Genomic DNA, 24,052 nt, shown 5'->3' with positions numbered 1-24,052 from the left:
CCCAAAGTGGCATAGAAAACGAAATAAATTGTATATTTGTCAAATTTATTTCTATCGATATTTCGATTTCAAACTGAAATCATCTTCAGGACTGAAATGCACATAAAAACAAAAACACATTAAAACATAAAACATAACAACATTCCATAATATTGAACTTACACTCCTGAGTGCACCTGATCGACTAATTTAACAAATCTTAAAATAATCATGTACAAGGGAAAACGATAAACAAAAAACGAAACATCTAAAGAACCGTAATAATAAACAAATTTTTACATAAACAACAATACGTTAAATAATAAGCAGTAAGTGGCGCTCAGCACATTACCGTTGGGACAGCATGTTTGGAACGACACTCTTCTCACGAGGAGTTGTAGTTGTTGTAATCAATCGACGATAGGCTGCCGCGCAGCCTTCTACATCTGCCTTAAAATTTATTCTTTGATCTCTTGGTGTATTGATAATATGAAGCATTTCTAATGTGTATCTTTTGTTGTAATGCCTCTCTTGTTGAATTACTGCTACGTTGTTTAAATCTGGAGAGTGCCCGGTTACTCTGCAATGTTCTTTCAAAGCTGTTTTATTATCATTAGCGTGGTCCCGATTTTTGATATTTGATTTATGCGCGGAAATCCTTGTCAGATTTCTCATATTTTTCGATTTTGTCCTTTGTGTTGCTAAAAATTTGTTGTACGGTATTGTTGTAAGTGAAGGCCATTTGGAATTTTTCGTGGTCATACATATTGGAATATTTTAGCCTGTTCGACAGTCCAGGGACATATACGGACCTTTTATATATTTTATTTCTATTATTATTTATTCGATTGGTACTTGATTTTTCAAAATAATCGCGGATATAACCTTTTATAAGATATATCGGAAAGTCGTTGTTTTCAAGCATTTTTACAATAATTTCTATATTTTTATTATGGTATATTTCATCACTGATGGTCAGCACTCTTCGAATACAATTTTTTGCTGTGTTTAATATAGTTGGTTTGCTGTGTTTCGAGTGGAAATTAATAAATCTGCCTGACGATGTAGGCTTTTTATACCAGTCAAAGTATAGTTTTTGTGTTTTCTTATCACCAAAGTGTCTAAATATGGTCCCTGGCCATCCTTTTCAATTTCATGGGTAAACTTTATTGATTTGTTATAACTGTTTAAGTTCGTCAGCATATCCTCTACAGAATCAATTTTTACGATGGCGAACAGATCATCGACGTATTTAGATAAAAAACGGGGTTTATTAGGAGAGTCTTCCTCGAATTTACTTAGCAATTCTTCCATTACTAAGTCTGCAAAGATAGGTGATGCTGGTGACCCCATTGGCATTCCCGACCGCTGTTCATATATTTTATTATTTGATTTGAAATATCGGTTTTCTTTAATGCAAAATCTCACAATTTCCAAAAACAATCCTTTGCTAATACTGGTATGGGCTTTTAATTGGTTCCATTTAGATGCTATAATATCCAAAGCATGGTCGACGGGAATGCTGGGAAACAAGGAAACCACATCGAACGAAATCAGACATTCATCGTCATCTATATAAGTATCTTTTACCTTGTTTTTGAATTCTACCGAATCCCTGACATTGTACTTCGGCAGCCTATCGTCGATTGATTACAACAACTACAACTCCTCGTGAGAAGAGTGTCTTTCAAAACATGCTGTCCCAACGCTAATGTGCTGAGCGCCACTTACTGCTTATTATTTAACGTATTGTTGTTTATGTAAAAAATTTTTTATTATTAGGGTTCTTTAGATGTATTCTTTTTTGTTTATCGTTTTCCCTTGTACTTTATTATCTTAAGATTTGTTAAATTAGTCGATCAGGTGCACTCAAGAGTGTAGGTTCAAAATTATGGAATGTTGTTATGTTTTATGTGTTAATATGTTTTTGTTTTTATATGCCTTTCAGTCCTGAAGATGATTTCAGTTTGAAATCGAAATATCGATAAAATTAAATTTGACAAATACACAATTTATATTTAAGTAAGCATTTTTGATGTTTCAATTTACATATACATGGCCTAGAGCTCGGAAAAAGTTTTTATAAAAATTTACAAAATAAAGGCCGAAATAGAATAAAAGTAAAACGAAATAAAAATAAAAATAGTAGAGAAATAAATTTGCAAATGCCAATATTCTGTAAAGTTTGTTAAGTAAGAAAAACTAAATTAGTTGTAAATAAAATTTTACGAACAAAATCAATAATTTTATTAGGCCTAAATTAGTCCTTTTTCATATTCTTAGTCCTTTAAAAAAAAAAGAAAAACAAAAACCTTATTACCTTACTATTAAAAACCCATTTCCAAACAATAACCGTCAAAATGCTTCAATTAACAGAATATTTTCTTGCGACGAGCTTTATCAGCACTGTCTAAGTTCGATAGCAAACCAAAAATTTGAGTAAACTTTTCGGATGCTCATGACATCTTTGCAAAAGTATTGATGGGCAATTTTTTAAAATTAATATTCTTCTAATCACATACCCATTATAAAAATAACGAATTTGATATTTATATCGCAATTAATGTTTCAAAAAGTACATTGCTGAATGTCAGAGAAGAGAAAAAATTATTATTTTTTGCACCAGTAATAACAGTAGAAATGAAGAAAAAGTCATAAAAGAGAACCATATATTATATAAAGTGCTTAATAAATTTGCAATTAGACATATCGCGCCCGTTTTCATCCAAAAGGATAGAAAATTTGTAGCATAATAAACACAAGCAACCAGATTGTTGAGGAAAAGATTGACTTAGGACAATTCTTGACCAGGCTGAAAAATGCCGGCAATATAGGACTTGTAAAATAAAAACACAGTTGCCCTTAGGGACAAATTGATTGTTAATGAAAGATAATACTCGAGAAGGCAAATTTGAATAATATAAAATAGGTACCCAAGTTCTCAAAGATTTAATATTTGCATTAACCCCAGAAGTTATGCATGTGACAAACGTCGACAGAAATTAAAGAAATTCTTCATACAAATCATGACGATCCAATCTGGGAAGGCCAACCAGAAAACCGCATGATACATAAGATCAAATAAAAATATTACTGGAAAATATGAAAAATGGTATAAGAAAAGGTACGAAAAATATTTGCATCCACTGTACCCATTGGTTTAACCACTTATCACTATATAACTACTTCTTGATCTAGCAGCAACTGAATTTACCCAATCTACTGTAAATCATACGCTCAGAGACGCCGATTTTTAGAACAATGTCAATTTTCAGCCAATGAGCTTTGTTTAATAGAAATAGTCAAGGAAAGGAAAACTAAATCTCCTATATTTAGTCGATAGGATATATATAGGGTCCTGTGGAGTAGAAAGTAAGGAAATCTAAATCATTTATCTTCATTATTTTTTTTTTTAGAAATATAAATATAAGTTTGACCTGCTTCATCTAGGAAAACCTCGCCTTTTAGATAGGTCATAAGGTAGATAGTAGACATACATATAGGGCCCTGCAGAACGTAAAATAACAATAGAAAAAATAATTTTATTATGACCTGTGGAATAGGAAAAATAATTTTATTAATACCGTATAAGGTAGAAAAAATCGATAAAAATAATAATTTTACTCTAATACCCTATAAGGTAGAAAAAATGGATACAAATAATAATTTTACTCTAATACCCTATAAGGTAGAAAAAGCGATAAAAATAATAATTTTACTCTAATGCTCTATAAGGTAGTAAAAATCGATAAAAATAATAATTTTACTATAATTCCCTTTAGAGTAGTAAATATCGATAAAAACAATGTAGGAAATAGAAACATAGAAAACGTAAATCAAAATAATAAAAATAAGAAAATTGTAATACATAAAAATAGACCTAAACTCATAGAATAAGAGCACTTTAAATTTTTAAACACAAAGAAATTTTTATTGTGTGCAAAAGAAAAATACAATAATAAAACAAAACAAAAGAGAAAAACAAATGTAAACTATTCTTTGGAAATCAAGCTAAATCTCATAAAATACTAACAAAAAAAAAAAAAAACAACAAACAAAGTAAGCACAAACGGATTCAAAAATTAATAGTATAACTTGAGTAGCCATAGATAATTCGTGCACAAAATTATATATCGTTAGCTTGATGTGAAAATATGCTAAGTCACTTTTTACGAATTTTACAGGAGACGAAAAAAACTGAATAATTTTTGAAATAACCTTTTTTTTCAAAACTGTGAATGAGGATACCTTAGTTTCAATACTTTTGAGTGTAGAAGCTTTGAAAAAGATAAATATGACTTAGCACAATTTCCTCACTCAAAACAAATTTTTTCTCCTGACTTAGCACTTTTTACTCAATATATTTCCACATCACTCCTCCTCTTTAATGATTGAAATACAACACTAAAACTATATATTTCACAAAAAATACTATTTATTTGTCAAACTATTTCTAACTATTGGCGGCCACCCGGGTGTGGTGGTAGCGTGCTACGCCTACTACACCGAATGCCCTGGGTTCATACACCGGGCAAAGCAACATCAAAATTTTATAAATAAGGTTTTTCAATTAGAAGAAATTTTTTCTAAGCGGGGTCGCTCCTCGGCACTGTTTGGCAAGCACTCCGAGTGTATTTCTGCCATGAAAAGCTCTAATAGGTCCCGTCCCGCCAATTTGTAGGAAAAATTTAAAAAAAATGGGCACGACGTAAATTGGTAGAGAAGCTCGGCCTAAAATATCTTCGGAGGTTATCGCGCCTTACATTTATTTATTTATTTTATTTCTAAGGGTTCGAATCTGGACTCTTTTGCCGGATGGTGCGCAGACAATAACTTATTCTTAAATTCAAACAAATGCTGTGTTGTCTTTTATTCCATAAAGACAACTGCCACATACTTTATCTACAAACTAAATGCTAAATCTCTTAATCGTTGTCAAGAAAGTAAAGACTTGGGTGTAATTTTTGACTCCAAACTCTCTTTTTCTAGTCACATTGATTTCGTTGTTTCAAAATTTGTTGCAATGGTTGGGTAGTAGACGTAACACCAGTGACTTTAAGCACTCTATGACGTTGAAGGCACTTTATATATCCTTGGTCAGAAGTGGTATTGAATATTGCTCAATAATATGGAATCCTTTCTATGAATCTAACTCCTATAAAATTGAGAAAGCTCCAAAAATTTTTACAAAATTGCTTTACGTATGCTTCACTGGCCAGGCGGCCTCCCATCATATACCAGCAGTCACAAATTGCTTGGTCTTCAGGGTTTGCATGACAGAAGAACTTTTATCTCACTCATGCTTGCCTATAATGTAATAAACTTTAGCACGAATTGCTCTGATTTATCTACTTGGTTCATTCCATATATTCCACTGCGTGATCTTCGGCATAATAGATTATTTATCGAAATAACTCATAAAACGAATTATGCTAGGAATGAACCTATAAATAGGACTATACATCTAGCAAATCGATTCAGTAGTGTTATTAATTTTAATATCAGCTTATACAAGTTTAAGCTTGAATTGTTTTCTATTTTTAACTAGTCTGTAAGAAAGCATGTATTTATCGACATGTAAGAACTGAAGTTGATTATGGTCAGCGCAAAGCATTTATCAAACACCAAAGGCATGTCTCAATTAGGTGAATCCAATTTCAAGAGTTGTGTTCGCAACCCTCTCAAGAGGTTGCCAGCGCAATATATAGCTTCTCCAACCCAATTGTCAACCTCACATAACCGTGCCGAATCCTGTTTCATTGACAGCCGAGGCTCTGGTGACCCCAAGTTCCTCATGGAACTATGGGGTGGGGAGGGCGGGATGGCCTAGAAGGTTTAATGTGGTAATATAAATCCTTCCCGAGATGGTCGAGCTAGTAGTACTTTAATAGTGCTTTGTTAACGGAACGTATCGGATATATATCCGGCAAAGGGCCATCAACATCGGTAACACTCCCCAAAGCCTTTTGAACCATGCTCATACCTAAGAGTATAATACTGCGGAGAGAGATTACGTCATCTTTATTTATCCAGGCATGGTTTTTTTGTTTCATAGAAAACTGAGCCTGTATCGTGTTATACGATCGCGAATCGATATATCTCAAACTGTCAACCTTTATATAAAAAGGGTTGATACATTCCGATACGGTTCATCATTTCAGAAAGAAACGAGTTATTCTCCGAATATCAATCAGGGTTCAGAAAAAACATAGCTGTGAATCACTCATAAATTTAGTGATTAGCAGATGGAAAACACATGTTGATAGAAAAAAACAATAGCAGCAGTATCTATCGATTTTCAAAGAGCGTTTGAAACCTTGGATAGAGAAATATTAATAAAAAAAACTGTAACAATACGGAATATCCGGGCCGGAGCTTCAATGTTTTGAAAGCTATTTGACTGGCAGATATCAACGGACTAAGGTGGGAGAATGCGTATCCGACACTATTTCGGTGAACCTTGGTGTGCCACAAGACTCTACATTAGGTGAATTATTATTTATAATTTACGTTAACGATATCGAAAAAGTCTTGCAGAATTCAAATGTATGTATGTTTGTTCGCTGATGATACGTTATTATATATATCAGCTAATTCAGGTGATGAGTGTATAGATAAATTTAATGCAGACATTATCAGAGTTGAAAGTTATTTAAAAATGAATAAACTAAAACTTAATGTAAAGAAGACAAAATTGATGTTGATAAATGGTAGATCCAACAAAAATATTTCTATAAATTGTGAATATATAGAGAGAGTAGACCAAATTAAGTGTCTAGGAGTTATTATTGATGACAAACTTAAGTTTAATCTGCATATAGATTATGTTTGCAAAAAAATAGCTAAAAAGATTAATTTCGTTAAAAGAATACGGAAAAAAGTTTCAACTATGTGTGCAATAAATATTTACAACACGATCGTTAAACCGCATTTTGAATATTCTTCCACTATCCTTTTTTTAAGCACAATGTCAAGTATAGATAGAATGCAAAAGCTCCAAAATAAAGCTATTAGATCTATTCTTAAATGTAGTGTAATGACATCGATTTCAACGCTTTTTGAAACGTTGAAATGGATGTCTGTAAATCAGCGTGTTATGTTTAACGCGTTATGCTTTATGTTTAAAATTAAATATAATATTTTACCAAGATATTTAACGTCCGAGATATGCTATGTAGCTGATATACAACCATATCCCGTTATGAACAATATTGATTTAAGAAGACCACCTCTAATGTCAAGTGCGGCACAAAATAGTTTGTTTTATAAAGGAGCTAGCTTATTTAATTCATTGTCGATGGAAATAAAGTCTGAATCTAATATGTACATATTTAAGAGAAAAGTGATTGATTTTGTTAAAGTTAATTATGATTAAGATTTGAAATGTAATAATGAAATACTACATTTAATTTATAATTTAAAAAGTAGCTAAGTAAATTGCTAAATAAATAAAATCTACTACTACTACTATTACTCCGGACCCTGGTTACAGATTTTTTATTTTTTTTTTTCAAATGAATATTGTACTATTGTACATAATTTTTGAGGACGTCTTTTTTAATTATTTTCCCTGAAAAAATAAAAATACTACACTGTTTAGAAACTCCAATCATAACTTTATAGCATATCTTCACCTAGAGCTTTAATTGTTAAGATTTATTGAATCTCATATTTTAACCTGCACTGCCTCCACTGTACTTTTATTTCACGTCTTATTTTTCTATATTGAAAAAAACTATGAAGTGGTATCGCAAGCATAGTTTCAATTTTTGAGGTTTTTCAGCCACAAAAAATATTACATTTTCAATTTAAACACAAACATTTTGACATGTTCTATAAAGCAAAAACATATTTGACTATTCCATTTTGATACACGTTTCAGTTAACGCACGTTTGACAATACAAATTTTAACTTCAAAATCTTCAAAAAAATATCTGTCATCCATGAAATTAGAAACTGTCCTACCTTAAAATATTTTCCTATCAAAAAATTACATGACATAGGAATTGTAGGTTACCATTCCTCAAATTTTGTTATGATTGAAGATTTTACTTAAATCTTCTGCGTTTCGAGATTGAATTTTGTATGATAAAACTTGCAAGATTTAACACTAAATATTTTTCTCTTGTTGAATTTTAAGCAAAAAATGTGTAATACTTTAAACACTATATGCCTAAAATTGTACGCACGAGTTACTTATATTTACACCCTAAGAGCGCGATTTTAAACACTTGTTTTAAAATATGTGAATATACTTCAAGTATCCTTGTAGCGAAAAAGTCACAAGAAGCCATCCAACAATTGAATTTGTGGTACACACCACGGCGTCTTTAGCAGAATGATTTTTTGAAATATGAAAACTGGAGTGCATAGACATTGTAGCTTGAAAACTTTTTATGGCATTTTGGAAACAAACATTCAAACAAATTGGAACTCAATTCCCTATGCGCATTTAATGCAAATGATAACTCCGTAATTTGCAGAGCAGCTTTGTACAAACTTTACACACAAAAATTTCCAATATATTTGTAAAGTTTATTCATTTATTTATATTTACATATATATTTTAAAGCTTATCACTTATTAATATTTACATATATTTTATAGCTTATTCGCCTATTTATAATTATATTTTAAAGCTTATTCACTTTTTCCACCACGAGGCGACAAACTCGACGATTTCACAGAAAATGAAAATTTACAGTAACTACGATAGTAAGTGACGGAAATTTACACATTGCTGTGTGAAATTACAAAGCATTTATAGTTTTGCACACTTCTTGCGTGAGGCTACGTACTTTTCGGGTGTAAATAAAAAATTACACGTTTTTTTATAGCAATATCATCAATTTTTTTTATTTTCAACATGGATACGTACAAAAAATGGACATTTTTACACCAAAAAATTATTTAAAAATTCAACAGGAATTTACTCCCATTTTAATCTTAATTTCATACAAAAGTTTTAGAGTGTAGATCATGTATAAAGCTCTGAGTGGAGATCTGTAATAGCTATAACCTTATCTTCCATTTATTTGGTTTCTATTTGCTTTCTGAAAATTGATGAAAATGATTAATACTAAAAATATCTTATGATAATAGTTTATTAAAACCTTTTTATTATTTAATGGCTTAAATATAAGCCTTAATATAAGGTTGTTACAATTTACTTATTGTGTTTTAGCAGTGCCTTGTGTAAACCTTATTTTCTGAGGGTAGAGGCCGTATAAATAACTTTATCTTTCAGGTAAGCTATATGCCTGATAATATAAGTACAGAAAAAGGCGTATTATGAAGAATATTCCGTATATCAGATGTAACGTTTCAACCTAAAAGCCTTTTGGTTAAATTAGCCTTAACTAATGTTCACATTTCTTTTCGGGTGTTTTACCTTTTGCACGATAATAGCGGTACAGTGGTACTTTTGTAGCAGTGTGTTAATGAAATCATGTTAAAACATACCATACTTCTGTACATTAGAGTGATTAAAAAATACAACATTTTGTTTGTGAGATTTATCATTCAGGTATGTTGAGGTATTTCATTCAAACACATCCAAAACATCGACTAAAATGTCTTGATATTTTTCGTTCTTCTAGACTTTTCTAACTTTTTATCTTTCACAATTACTTCTGAGGCGTGATTTCTTCGTTTTTATAAAAAATTATGTGATTCAGTTTTTATTTCGATGTGCTGAATGTGACGTCGCTCTCAGGTTTTTAAGATATTTGCACCAGAAAGCATAGTGTACAAAACAAGTGTGATATCAAACCGCCTGAAGGATGTTGAAGTTTTTTTAACGTTTTGCAGCGTATTGACAGGAGGCGCATACGGCAGGTTATTTTCAGCAGGTGATAGAAATAGATAGCATGCGACAAGAATAGTAACTTTAAAAATCAGACGAACCTGTCTCTTTGTTATTTTGACGTCTATGCTTTAGTTTTCAAACTGTATGCCAAACACAATGCATTTGTGAGGATATACAATGGATGCAACACTTATAAATTTCAAAAAAGTCTTGATTGAATCACTCTTAGGATCCGCTTAAATAGCCTCCGATAAACCGAAAAATGCAATCTGCTAAAAGCGGGAGTCATTGGTGCCGTATGTCGTATCGCTGTAGTCGTATCCCTAACGTAATCAGCTGTTTATCGTTACGACGGTAAACCAAAAGCCGGAGTCATTGGTGCCGTATGTCGTATCGCTGTATCCGTATCCCTAACGTAATCAGCTGTTTATCGTTACGACGGTAAACCAAAAACCAATTGGTTGGCTACGATACGGTTACGACTTTAGCGGCACCAATAATCGATTGCTTTGATTTCCATAAGGTTGGTCGAATCAGCTGTTATAAGGTTACCGATACGGTTACCGATAAATCACCAATGTCTCCAGCTAAAAACCAATTGGTTGGCTACGATACGGTTACGACCTAAGCGACACCAATAATCGATTGCATTGATTCTCATAAGGTTGGTCGAATCAGCTGTTAAAAGGTTATCGATACGGTTACCGATAAAGCACCAATGTCTCCAGCTAAAATTGCAACCGATTATCAGTCGGAAAATTCGGTGATCGGATGAAATGTACACACGTTTATCTAAAAGCCTCGTCACATAAGCACTTTTCATATAGATGCGTTTTACTCAATCTTTGTATTATGTGTAGATTGCACGTATTATTATGGAGAACGATAGATTGAGGGGCACTGGCACCACCTCTCTTCGAAAAGTAGCTAACTTGCAACTTTTGTTGCAAGCAAATCATAAGAAGACGAATTTGACATTTGCTGGCACACTTTGCAATTGGCGATGTTACTGGAATGCATAAGCTTGTGTTAAACGCATCTATATGACAATTTCATTGTGCCGCGGCCTTTCAGTTTAGTTATGTTCGTTAAACAATAAGCAGGCGTAGAGGCCAGTGAAAACCCTATGTTATAATCACTTTCGCATTGTTTACGTTGTTATCCCAAATTTTGTGCAAGCAAAGCATCTATCTACAAACTATCGTAGGAGTGCGGGTTCGACTCCCACTCCCGGGAGAAAAGGCTTTGAAGAGATTTACAAGGTATAATCGAAACAGCTGCCGCCTTGTCCGTCCTGATGTCACGTTGTTTAAATTTTTCCCAAATTATTAAATAAATCATAAGAAGAAGAATTTGACATTTGTTTTGACTAGGCAGCACACTTAGCAAGTGAACTTATTTTTCCCACTCGTTGGTAACTTTTCTAACATTTTTCGCAGTTAAAAACTACAATTTTAGACATGAATACGACACAAAATATGTTACCAAGTTTTTTTGTTGTATAGGACGAATTTTTATAACAGTGCTTCGCGAAATTTTGTATGTGAATGGGCAAGGCGAAATAAATTTCAATTGCCATGTTTGATTTTGGCGATGCTACTGGAATGCATAAGCTTGTGTTAAACGCATCTATATGAAAAATTTCATTGTGCCGCGGCCTTAAATACATGTGTATTTTTATCGGACGACTACGTCCGGCATTTGGGCGATCAAAATCGGTGGCTGTGGAAGCGTACCCTAATACACATACTGGCAATTAGGTTAGGGCTGCCATGTTTTTTCTTCATGTATGTATTATGTGTTCCAAATATGGACCAAATCGGACCACAAATACGAAAATTTTGAATATCTCGATCCTTGCGCCACCTAGTGGCGATTTTTTCACAGGCCGTTTTCTATTCATGTATGTATTATGTGTTCCAAATATGAGCCAAATCGGACCACAAATACGATTTTTTTAAATATCTCGATCCTTGCACTACTTGGCGGCAATTTTTTTCATGTTTCGCTTTCTATTCACGTATGTAATATTTGTTCCGAATATGAGCCTAATCGGACCACAAATACGATTTTTTTTGAATATCTTGATTCTTGCGCCACCTGGCGGTGATTTTTTTCATATGTCGCTTTCTATTAATGTATGTATTATGTGTTCGAAATAGGAGCCAAATCGGACAACAAATACCATTTTTTGAAATATTTCGATCCATGCGCCACCTATCGGAGTTTTTATTTTTCATATTATTGCTTTGTCATCGGGTTCTGATTTAAATTCCAAGTTTCAAGCTTGTAGCTTATCGGGAAGTTAGTTAAATTTTAATTACAAAATCCGTTTACAACGGCCATGCAGCCGGCCTGTTAAGTCAAGCTAAATAAAACCTTAAAAAAAACATAGGTTATTATTTTTTACCAATATTTTTCAGCTTAGTTCGGTGACCGTTTAAAGGGCAAATACATTTACACGTCTGGCTGCTTTGACGTGGAGGCTTATTGGCAAAACTTTAAACTTGTGTTTTAAATCCTTACGACCTCGATCCAGGTTATAACAAATATATATACTCGAAACCAAAGGTCGCAGAAAATATTATCATCATGATATAAATATGTATATTTTGCATATTCAGTAACAATACATATGCTGATAGTGGAAATTTTAATTGTAGTGTGATTTGTAGCTTTATTTGACAATAGCCATTTGTAGAGGTGAAACATAGACGCATATTTCAGTTGCATATGAGTATAATGGGTATTAAAATTTAGGAGTAGTAAAGTTCTTCACAGCAATTTCAAAAGTGTAGATAACGTTTAACGCTTAGATAAAGTTTAAGCATATTTGTATATATGTAGATGTAAAAAAACACACAGCTATTGTGCGTGAAATTGTTTGTACTTTCTTCACAGTATATCGAAACATATCACACACACAAGATTGCGCATGTGAACAAAAGATCAGCTGTTTTTTATGGGCAAGTTTTACGTCATTTTCCTTTAGCTCTTGTTTTTATCTCTCTTTCTTTCATTCGCTCAAGCAGTCAAGTGTGATGTAGATGCGCAGAACGAGGCAATTTTGAACTCGTGAATGCGCAATCTTCTAAGTGTGATTTGTGGTATATCGATGATTAGATTGGAGTATGTGGTTGAGTATGAATAAAGCGCCAAATACACGACACGTAAATTTCCGCGAACATTCCGCAATCTTGTTCGCAGCTTTGGCCATACACCATACGAACTTTTGGCCGAACATTAGTTCTCTTACAGACAGCGATGAATACGGACAACAATTGTGCTGCAGCAATATTGCTCGCTGTGGCAATTAAGCGTAACAAAAGAGAGAAGATCGCAAAAAAAAGAATTTGGTGAGAAGAATGGTTTAAAAAACGAGCAGTTCTTGGACAAAGTGAGCTTATTAAAGAACTGGAATTCACGTCACAAAATGATTTTAAAAATTACGTTCGTATGAGCAAGGCAACATTTGACCAACTTTTACAAAAAATTTTGCCACTCATAACGAAACGGAAACAGGATCTACTTCTTTTAATTTTTCGATTAATGTCGCATAATCATTATTCTTTTTAATTCTATTACAATAATCTTTGCTTTTTACTTGCCACAATGATGGCAAAGATTTATACATTTCAATAAATTCACTCAGAAATTTTTTATTGTCCATTTTGTTTATTAACGTTAAGAACGTCAAATTAACGAAATGATTTTGTTTGGTTTTCTGCCAGATCAAAACGAAATCAAATCGTTTATGTTGATTATTAATTTCAAACTATGCTGGCAAAGCTGATTGATGGCGGAGTCATTAAAGGCGAAAGCATTAGCCAAGCTGATTGCAACTTTTCTCATGAATTTTGACAGTACGAACATTTCTCAGAGTATTTTTGACATCACCACCAACGAATTACACAAACAAACTACATGGAGATTGCGTGTATGTCCGCTCGCTGTTACCACCTTACGGCTTCACCATGGCTATAGCATTGCCAGCACAATTCAAACATAAAGCATCACGATTTTGTTAACGTTTTTAACGTTAACGAAAGCTTTTCGTTTCGGTTAAAAACGAGATACAATTTATCTTTATAATTTCTTTATCGATAATATTTCGAAGTGTTTCAACGGAAACGGTGGAAATTTTTTGATAAACGATTAGCTTAACGTTAAGGTGCATCCCTGAGCCAAACAATTGGTTTTTGGTGACCGTCGTAACGATAAACAGCTGATTACGTTAGAGATATGACTACAGCCATACGACAAACGGCACCAATAGCTATCATCCGGTGGCAAAATCCTGAGCCAGATAAATAATTTTGCATGTAAATGCAACAACAACGATTTGAGCCAGATAAATCCAGATAGAAGTCTGGTTCAATTTGTGAGCCAGATAATTTGTTAATTACTTCTTTTTAGGTTGGCAACGCGGCCTTGAATATACCTACTTTTTTAAAAATAGATGTCGCTGCTTAGCCTTTCGCCGTATGAGTTAAATGAAAAACAGCGGCGACATCTGCCTATCACATTTCACGTGTGCGAAAATTTCACGACATCTGCTTCTCAAGTCTCTCAATGATCCAGAGCATTCCCGTGAGAATTGAGCGTGAGCCGGAGCTGTAAAACTCACCGAAAGACGGCAAATGACTACAGCTTAAAGCTTTCACCATCTTCGATTAACTAGCACTTTATTTGGCCGAAATCGTCCCGGTAACAGGCATTATTAAGGTAAATGCCCCACCATCTCGGGAACGTTAGGTTATCAATAAAAATGTACTTTGGATAAAAACAGTACATTTACTCTTTTAAAATGCACGAATGGCATCCCTAACTTGAGTTGGCGTCACGATACAAGGTGGAGCCAGGCTGACATACATCTAAACATAAATAAAAATGCCATGTACCTCGTTTTTGTAATTCAATGGTGTAATGTGAAATGATACTGCGCCGGAAGTTTAAGTGTCAAATAATGTGGAAAAAATAGCAATCAGCCGATTTCAAGCTGGTACCTGTTTGGTTCCGCCATTCTGAGACGTTAACGGAGAAATTTTCGATCAGTTTAAGTTTCCCTTTTGCTACGAAAGCAACGTGACCGCCAAATAATGTTCAGATGATGGTTTTTCGTGAAAGTATGTCACAATTATTTTGTATCTACCGCTGTCGCAAATAAAAAGCATTTCTCATTGTGAATAATTCCTACTGGTTTTGTTTTTTGAGTTGAAACTGATATGATGTTTGCAGTTTTCTGCTGCTAATATTTTTTCCACCGGGTTATTGTACTGCAAACAAATCTGCTGATCCCGTTAAAGTTCTAATAACAAAATATAAGTGTTGCCAAATATTAAGTAAAAACAAAACTTTTATGTTAGCAAACCGAAAATTATTAAGATGGCATACAAAAATAATATGCGCATACCTATGAGTAAAATACATACTATAACTGCAGTGCAAGGAAAATTGGCTAAGTTAAATAAAGACTGTGTTTATCGTATTTTCTGAAAGTTGAAATGCACGAGGCCGCGGTACAAATATAAACAACTTCGAAGAACCTTGCCATTTTATGTTTTGTGTGGGGGAGAAATAAGAAATATATAGTATGTATAGTATGTATGCACACTAGACTGGATCGGGTAATAGTCTAGTTGAGGGGTCGACCGCTTATAAAAAAGGTAATAGTCTAGTTTAGGGGTCGACTGCTAATACTCTACTAAAAATATCGGGTAATAGTCTAGTTGAGGGGTCGACTGCTAATACGCGTCAAAAAATACCGAGAGAGGTGTCAAAAGACGCGTATTAATCTCTAGAACAATAATCCGAAGGCGGAAAAGAAAAATTTGGTAATAGTCTAGTTGAGGGATCGACTGCTGATACGCTACCAAAAATGTCGAGAGAGGCGTCTTGACATCAGTACTAATAATCCGAAAGCGGAAAATAAAAATTTTAACGCGTTCACAAGATATTAACCGAAAAAAGACCCGCGGGTACCTCCGAAACCGGGGGTCGGATCCATAGTATTTTTGCGCAGAACACCTTTCTGCGTTGGCGGCCTTTGGCCGCGCTTATATAAAATAACCCTGGACTACGCCATGCCAAGTCGGGGTGTGTGGTATAACCGTGGCTACCGCCACGGTGATGCACAATTTTTTTGTGGGTACGAACACAACAACAACCACATGGAAATCGCCAACTTCAACTGCAAATATCTCCAACAGATTACAACAGGAGATTAATACGCGTCTTTTGACACCTCACTCGATATTTTTGGTAGCGTATTAGCAGTCGACCCCTCAACTAGACTATTACCAAAAATTTTAACTCGTTCAAAAGATATTAACGAAAATTGGAAAAAGAACCCGCGGGTACCTCCGAAACCGGGGGAATCCATAGCATTTTTGCGCAGAACACCTTTCTGCGTTGGCGGCTACGGCCGCGCTTAAAAAAAATAACCCTGGGCTACGCCATGCCAAGTCCGGGTGTGTGGTATAAACGTGGCTACCGCCACGTGATGTACAAATTTTTTTTGGGGGTACACCACAACAACAACCACATGAAAATCGCCAATTTCAACTGCAAATATCTCCAACAGAGATACAATTTTTCTTTCCGCCTTCGGATTATTGTTCTCGAGGTTAATACGCGTCTTTTGACACGTCTCTCGATATTTTTTGACGCGTATTAGCAGGCGACCCCTCAGCTAGCGTATTACCCTTACTTAATTGACGCTTAACCGTCTAAACGGTTATGGCCGTCAAACAAGGCGCGCCATTCGCTCCTTCGCTCCGCCAACCGGCGCCAATTGGTCACACCAAGTGAGTTTAAATCGTTTTCCACCTGGTCTTTGCAACGGAGTGGGGGCCGTCCTCTACCTCTGCTTCCATAGGCGGGTTCCGATAGAAACACTTTCTTGGCCGGATCATCATCATTCATTCGCATAACATGGCCTAGCCAGCGAAGCCGCTGCGTTTTAATTTGTTGGAATATGTTGATGTCTGCGTATAGTTCTTACAGCTCATCATTAAATCTTCTTCGGTACTCGCCATCGCCAACGCGTAGAGGTCCATAAATCTTTCGAAGAAGCTGACCGGACCATCTCGGGAACGATTTATATGGCCACATTGAACCTTCAGGCCATCCCTCCCTCCCCACCGCCAAGTTCCATGAGGAGCTTGGGGTCGCCAGAGCCTCGTCTGTTAGTGAAACGGGATTCGCCGCTCGAAGATGAGGTTGACAATTGGAATGGACGTGATTTCGAGCAGCTGATGTATATTTAACACACAATAGTAGGGCTGCGATGTGTGGGAGGTTGGAAAGGACGTGATTCCAAGCCACCCGTCCAGAGTAATTATTGATTATTAGTGCTGTCGGAATGGACGTGATTTCCAGCAGCTGATGTATATTTGACACACAATGAGTAGGGATGTGATGTGTGGGAGGTTGGAAAGGACGTGATTCCAAGCCACCCGCCCAAAGTAACTATTGATTATTAGTGCTGTCGGAATGGACGTGATTTCGAGCAGCTGATGTATATTTAACACACAATGAGTAGGGCTGCAATGTGTGGGAGGTTGGAAAGGACGTGTCCAAGCCACCCGCCCACAGTAACTGGAGCAGGTAACAGATTTAGTTTAACATGTGATTTGAAACAGTTATGAGTTCAAGGCAGTGAGTATATATTTTTTTAAACTGTAAAGTGTGTCGCAAGTATCAATATTATTACAGTGATTATTGAAATCTTGACACAGACAACGAAGAGGTTCATGCATTTAAATATAGAGGTTGGAAATACCGAGAGGGCGTAAAAGGGACATTAAACATCACCTCGCCAAGCAGAAATGGACTGTTTATCATCCCCCTTAATAGTTTTACCATAAATACAAGACTAAGCATCCCCCTACGGCTCTGTAGTGAAGGCAGTTGTAAAAGTTTTAACCGGCTGCAATAGGGCAATAGGTTCCTTGATGGATCCCAGGGCAAATGATTTAAAGCAAAGAGCAAAAATTGCTTCTGGACCGATTCCAATTTTTCGCTATGAAGCTGATAACGCGGGTTCCAGATAATGGAAGCATATTCCAATATAGGTCTTACTAACGATAAAAAAAAAAGAGTTTTAGTGTCATAGGGGTCATTTAATTCCTTTGACCACCTTTTTGCGAAAGCCAAAGTGCCTCTAGCCCTATTCACACATGATTCGATATGTAATTTGAAGTCCAGTTTAGGGTCCATTATAACGCCAAGATCAGTAAAGTTTGTGACTTGCTTAATGATAGTATATATTATATAGTATATTTGCGCAGAACACCTTTCTGCCTTGTTGTTGGTGCAGCAATGTTTCGCCCCACCTAATAGCTGCAACCGATCACAAATTGTCATCAATATCCTCTAACGCGAGTCCGAGGAAACTTGCTGTTTAAACAGGGGTGAACCATAATGAAAGGGGTATTAGAGGCGTTGGTTCCACATTACAATTAAAGATATGGTTCGTGTCATGTGGGGACACATTGCAAGCGGGGCATACATTTTGTATGTCGGGTTTGATTCTGTTGTTGTTGTTGTAGCAGTGCTTCGCCCCACCTAACAGACGCGACCGATCACAAACTGTCATCAATATGTTCTAACGGGAGTCCAAGGAAACTTGCTGTTTCAACAGGGGTGGACCATAGGGAAAGGGGTGTTAGAGGCGTTGTTTCCACACTACAATTAAAGAGATGGTTGGTGTCATGTGGTGACACATTGCAAGCGGGGCATACATTTTGTAAGTCGGGGTTGATTCTGGATAGGTAACAGTTTAACCTGTTACAGTATCCAGAACGAAGTTCAGCCAGAGTGACACGCGTTTCCCTGGGGAGTATGCATTCCTCTTCCGCAAGTTTTGGATACTTTACTTTGAGTACTGGATTCACCGGGCAATTCCCGGCATAAAGGTCCGACGCCTGTTTGTGGAGTTCACCAAGGACCTGCTTGTGTTTTTTCGCTTCATACGGCTGGGTTCTCAGGTGCCGTATTTCCTCAAAATGCTTACGGAGATGACTCCTTAAGCACCTAGGCGGTGCTGGCTCGTCAATCAGATGTTTGTTGTGATGCCCAGGTTTCTGGGTATTCAACAGGAACTGTTTGGTCAGCATCTCGTTTCTTTCCCTGATGGGGAGTATTGTCGCCTCATTATGCAGATTGTGTTCTGGGGACATAAGAAGACAGCCCGTGGCAATTCTGAGAGCAGTATTTTGGCAGGCCTGTAGCTTCTTCCAGTGGGTAATTTTTAGGCTTGGCGACCATATGGGCGACGCGTAGCACGTAATCGGCTGGCTAATTGCTTTGTATGTAGGCATGAGCGTTTCTTTGTCTTTTCCCCAGGTACTGCCAGCAAGGGATTTGAGGATTTTGTTACGGCTCTGAATTCTCGGAACAATTGCAGCTGCGTGCTCACCAAAATGAAGATCCTGATCAAACGTCACACCCAAGATTTTGGGGTGTAGGACAGTCGGTAGCGTAGAGCCATCGACGTGGATGTTCAAAATGGTCGACATTTGGGACGTCCATGTTGTAAATAAGGTCGCGGAAGATTTAGTCGGTGATAATGCCAGGTTTCGCGAGGCGAAAAAACTCGAGGGATCAGGGAGGTAGCCGTTTATTTTATTGCATAGCTCATCGATCTGTGGGCCTGGGCCTGTGGCCATTACTGTGCAGTCATCGGCGTAGGAAAAGATTGTGACTCCTTCCGGTGGTGAAGGTAGCTTAGATATGTAGAAATTAAACAAAAGTGGGGATAGGACACCACCCTGTGGCACCCCTTGTTTAATTCTCCTTGGCTTTGATGTTTCGTTTCTAAATTGCACCGATGCCTGCCGACCACCCAGATAATTTGCGGTCCACCTTTTAAGACATGGGGGAAGGGTAGACCCTTCCAGGTCTTGCAGTAACGAGCCATGGTTGACCATATCAAAAGCTTTTGATAGGTCTAGCGCTACGAGTACTGTTCTATGGTGGGGCTTTTGATTTAAACCGCAATTTATCTGGGTGCTAATGGCATTTAGCGCGGAGGTAGTGCTATGGAGTTTTCTGAAGCCATGCTGATGGGAGGCTAGCTGCAAATTTGCTTGCAAATAAGGGAGAAAAATGGCTTCGAGCGTCTTTGCTACTGGCGATAGGAGTGATATCGGACGATACGACTCACTAATGTTAGGTGGTTTACCAGGCTTTAGTAGCGGGACCACCTTGGCCATTTTCCATTTCTCGGGTATGACAAAGGTGGAAAGAGACAGGTTGAAGACCTGCGCTAAATATTTGAAACCCTCTTTCCCTAGGGTTTTAAGCATCGGCATGGCTATGCCGTCTGGGCCCACTGCTTTGGATGGCTTAGCGCGACCAATGGCGTCCTCAACCTCTTTAGCGGTGATGGTGATTGGTGACGCGCTGAATTTGTGTTTATGTGCGTGTCTGTTGGCCCTCCGTCTATCTTTGTCGACCGTAGAATGCATTATATATTGTCAGCAGAAAGCGCTCGCGCATTTTTTCGCAGCCGACAGCACTTTGTCGCCAAAGGCGATGGAAACTTTGTCTTTGTGCTTAGTCGGATTCGATAGGGACTTTACGGTGGACCAAAGTTTACTCACACCGGTAGAGAGGTTACAAACTCTTAGGTGCTCCTCCCATTTCGCTCGCTTGTGTTCATCCACAAGCAATCTGATGCGTTGGTTTATATCCCTTATTTGGGGGTCGCCTGGATCAAGCTGCCTTATAAGGTCACGTTCTCTCGCTAAGTTTGCGGCCTCCGCCGGGAAGTGGGGCCGGATTTCGGGAATTCTCCCGGCGGGGATGAAACGTGCCGAGGCGGATTCAATGACCTTGCGGAAGGCACGCTCCCCTTGGCGGGCATTAGTCGGGATAGGGAGGGCAGCAAAGAGGTTGTCTGTAAAAGATTTATATTCTTCCCACTTTCCTTTTTTAAAGATTATGAAAGTGCGTTTTTCAGTGACGATTTCGCTCGAGCGAAATAAGTATAGGCAGGTGGTCGGATGCCAATGATACCATCGGCTGCCAGTTGACGCAGTTTACGAGTTCTGCGCTCACGATTGAGATATCTGGCGAACTGTGACAGCTTCCTACCATACGTGTGGGGGCGTCTCCGTTTATTGTGCAGAACGTCGTTTCTTCTATTTGATCCGCCAACATCTCACTCCTACTGTCCGCCCGCAAATTTGAATGCCATAGATCATGATGGGCATTGAAATCGCCTAAGATAATGCGATTGTTGCCAGTGAGTAAGGCTCTGATATTAGGGCGGTATCCACTGGGGCAACAGGTGGCAGGGGGATGTAGATGTTGATGATTTCTAGGTCTGCATCGCCTGACCGGACAGATAGGCCTTGACGTTCTAAGACATTGTCCCTGCGGTCGATGCCAGGATCAAATATGTGATATTGCACAGAGGGGTGTATTATAAACGCGAGGCCGCCTCCATTTCCGCTCTCGCGATCTTTTCTGTGGACATTATACCCAGAGCAGGTCTGCAATGCAGATCGTGCTGTGAGTTTAGTCTCTTGAATCGCAGCAATGCGGATGTTGTGCCGCTTCATGAAATTGACTATCTCCGTAATGTTGTTGTTGTTGTTGTTGTTGTAGCGATAAGGTTGCTCCCCGAAGGCTTTGGGGAATGTTATCGATGTGATGGTCCTTTGCCGGATGCAGATCCGGTACGCTCCGGTACCACAGCACCAATAAGGTGCTAGCCCGACCATCTCGGGAACGATTTATGGGTGGCTCCTTGCTGCTCACGCCCAAGGGCGTCCCGTAGTCTACGCCTAAGCGCCCCTCCACTACCTTCCAGCAACCTCGCTGCTCAGCAAGCCACAACAAGTACCCGCTGCTGCTCGCGCCCCACGGCGCCAACAACTCAAACAGCTGATACCACTCATAACTACTACCTTCGTAGTAGAGCTGGTAGCAATGCTGAGCATCAGCCCCTGCCCCCGTCTTCTTCTCCCCCCTCTTTTCTGGCAGCAATCGTGCAGGTCAGGGAAACAGACTCTTAGTCCCTACCTCCGTTTGCACCGTCTGCCAGCACAGAATATATAGGTTTGCGACATCCGCTCAATGCAGCTCCTGCCTTGGGTGGTGCCACTTTCCTAGATGTTCTGGTCTCCGCGACGGCAACCCCTCGACGGGTTTCATCGCGCCATGTTGCCAGGTCGCAAACTCAAATCATCCGGGTACCCCAATGCTTGCCCAAGGGCGCCCAGTCCCAAGGCCACAACAGCAATTGCGTCCTGGCCTTCCACAACCTAGGCGTAGTCACCCGTCACTTACCCCTAGAGTGGCGGCGTCACCCCTCATGCACTTCAGAATTCTGCAGTTAAACTGTAATGGACTAACTGGGAAGATTACGGAGATAGTCGATTTCATGAAGCGGCACAACATCCGCATTGCTGCGATTCAAGGGACTAAACTCTCAGCAAGATCTGCATTGCAGACCTGCTCTGGGTATAATGTCCACAGGAAGGACCGCGAGAGCGGAAATGGAGGCGGCCTCGCGTTTATTATACACCACTCTGTGCAATATCATATATTTGATCCTGGCATCGACCGCAGGGACAATGCCTTAGAACGTCAAGGCCTATCTGTCCGGTCAGGCGATGCAAATCTAGAAATCATCAACATCTACATCCCTCCTGTCACCTGTTGCCCCAGTGGATACCGCCCTAAAATCGAGGCCTTACTCACTGGCAACAATCGCATTATCTTAGGCGATTTCAATGCCCATCACGACCTATGGCATTCAAACTTGCGGGCGGACAGCAGGGGTGAGATGTTGGCGGATCAAATAGAAGAAACGACGTTCTGCACAATAAACGGAGACGCCCCGACACGTATGGTAGGAAGCTGTCATAGCTCGCCAGATATCTCAATCGTGAGCGCAGAATTCGTAAACTGCGTCAACTGGCAGCCGATGGTAACATTGGCATCCGACCACCTGCCCATACTTATTTCGTTCGAGCGTACCGCCGACTTCATCGTCACCGAAAAACGCACTTTCATAAACTTCAAAAAAGGAAAGTGGGAAGAATATAAATCTGCAACAGACAGCAGCTTTGCTGCCCTCCCTATCCCGACTGATGCCCGCCAAGGGGAGCGTGCCTTCCGTAAGGTCATTGAATCCGCCTCGGCACATTTCATTCTTGCCGGGAGAATTCCCGAAATCCGGCCCACTTCCCGGCGGAGGCCGCGAGCTTAGCGAGGGAACGCGACCTTATAAGACAGCTTGATCTAGGCGACCCCCAAATAAGGGATATAAAGCAACGCATCAGATTGCTTGTGGACGAACACAAGCGGGCGAAATGGGAAGAGCACCTAAGAGGTTGTTATATCAACATTCAAGTTGATATTTAAAAAATCTTTTATTTTGATTTTGTTTTTAAAAATTTATATTTTGTTTATTTTTGAGTTTAGATATTTTCTAACTAATTAGAATTTTCTTTTTTTGAAGTTATTCAAAATTTTAAGTTAACACGAAAACTCAATTAAAATTAAAGTAAAGAGTACAAAGTAGTTAACACTATATTTACTCCCCCTCCAAGAAAATTTGAAACAAACAAATTATTAATTAATATTAAAAGTAACCTTTTTTTGTTTTTTGTTGTTTAATGTATTTGTATTTAAATTAGTGTTAATAAGTATGTTTGCTGGTTTAAGTAAATCAATTGAAATATTTTTAATAGTATTTTTGTATTGAATTGTAAATGTTTTATTTTTCTTAGAGATAACTTTAAAAGGTCCTTCATAAGGTGATTCTAAATTAGATTTACGAAGAACTTTAACAAAAACATACTCACAATTTTCTAATTGTTTAGGAACGAAAAAATTTTCTTTATTATGATGAAACACTTTAGAACGAACAAGCGAAAAATATTCTCTTATTTTATGAAGAGCGTCATTAGAAAAATCATGTTCTTTATTACTATTTGAAATAATTAATTCACCAGGTATTCTAAGTGTTTGGCCATAAACAAGTTCAGCAGATGAACATTTTAAATCTTCTTTAATAGAAGTTCGTAAACCAAGTAGAATGAATGGTAAAATGTCAGACCAATGAACCGAGTCGTTTGATGCTATAATTGCTGCTTTTAAAGTTCGATGAAATCTCTCTATCATGCCATTTGCTTGGTAAGGAGATGTATGAATTTTATGAGAACCTAAAAGTTTAGTTAATTCCGTAAAAAATTTTGAGGTGAATTGTGAACCTTGATCTACTGTAATATTCAATGGTATACCAA

At 37.7% G+C, this 24,052-nt stretch overlaps 1 protein-coding gene and 1 long non-coding RNA gene across 6 annotated transcripts in view; one reads left to right on the top strand and one right to left on the bottom strand.

The window, feature by feature from the left end:
* Positions 1-12,912: 12,912 nt before the first annotated feature.
* On the bottom strand, positions 12,913-15,328 carry LOC137236852 (uncharacterized). Its single transcript, XR_010948670.1, has 3 exons — positions 15,202-15,328; positions 14,795-15,096; positions 12,913-13,092 (listed from the first exon to the last, which is right to left on the bottom strand). It is a non-coding gene; the product is annotated as an uncharacterized lncRNA (long non-coding RNA).
* mtd (mustard) overlaps positions 14,777-24,052 on the top strand; it is a 2,476,738-nt gene continuing 2,467,462 nt past the window's right edge. For 4 of the 5 annotated variants that reach the window (XM_067759878.1, XM_067759880.1, XM_067759879.1 and 1 more), the window contains exon 1: positions 14,786-14,914. The gene's annotated coding sequence lies outside the window, so the exon portion shown is untranslated. Of the gene's footprint in view, positions 14,915-24,052 lie in introns of all 5 variants that reach the window. The other variant, XM_067759877.1, reaches the window with a different exon arrangement.

This window comes from Eurosta solidaginis, chromosome 1 (assembly GCF_040869045.1).
Source record: "Eurosta solidaginis isolate ZX-2024a chromosome 1, ASM4086904v1, whole genome shotgun sequence".
Taxonomy (NCBI): Eukaryota; Metazoa; Arthropoda; class Insecta; order Diptera; family Tephritidae; genus Eurosta; species Eurosta solidaginis.
Note: the sequence above shows the minus strand (reverse complement) of the source record. Positions and strands in the feature narration are given on the sequence as shown.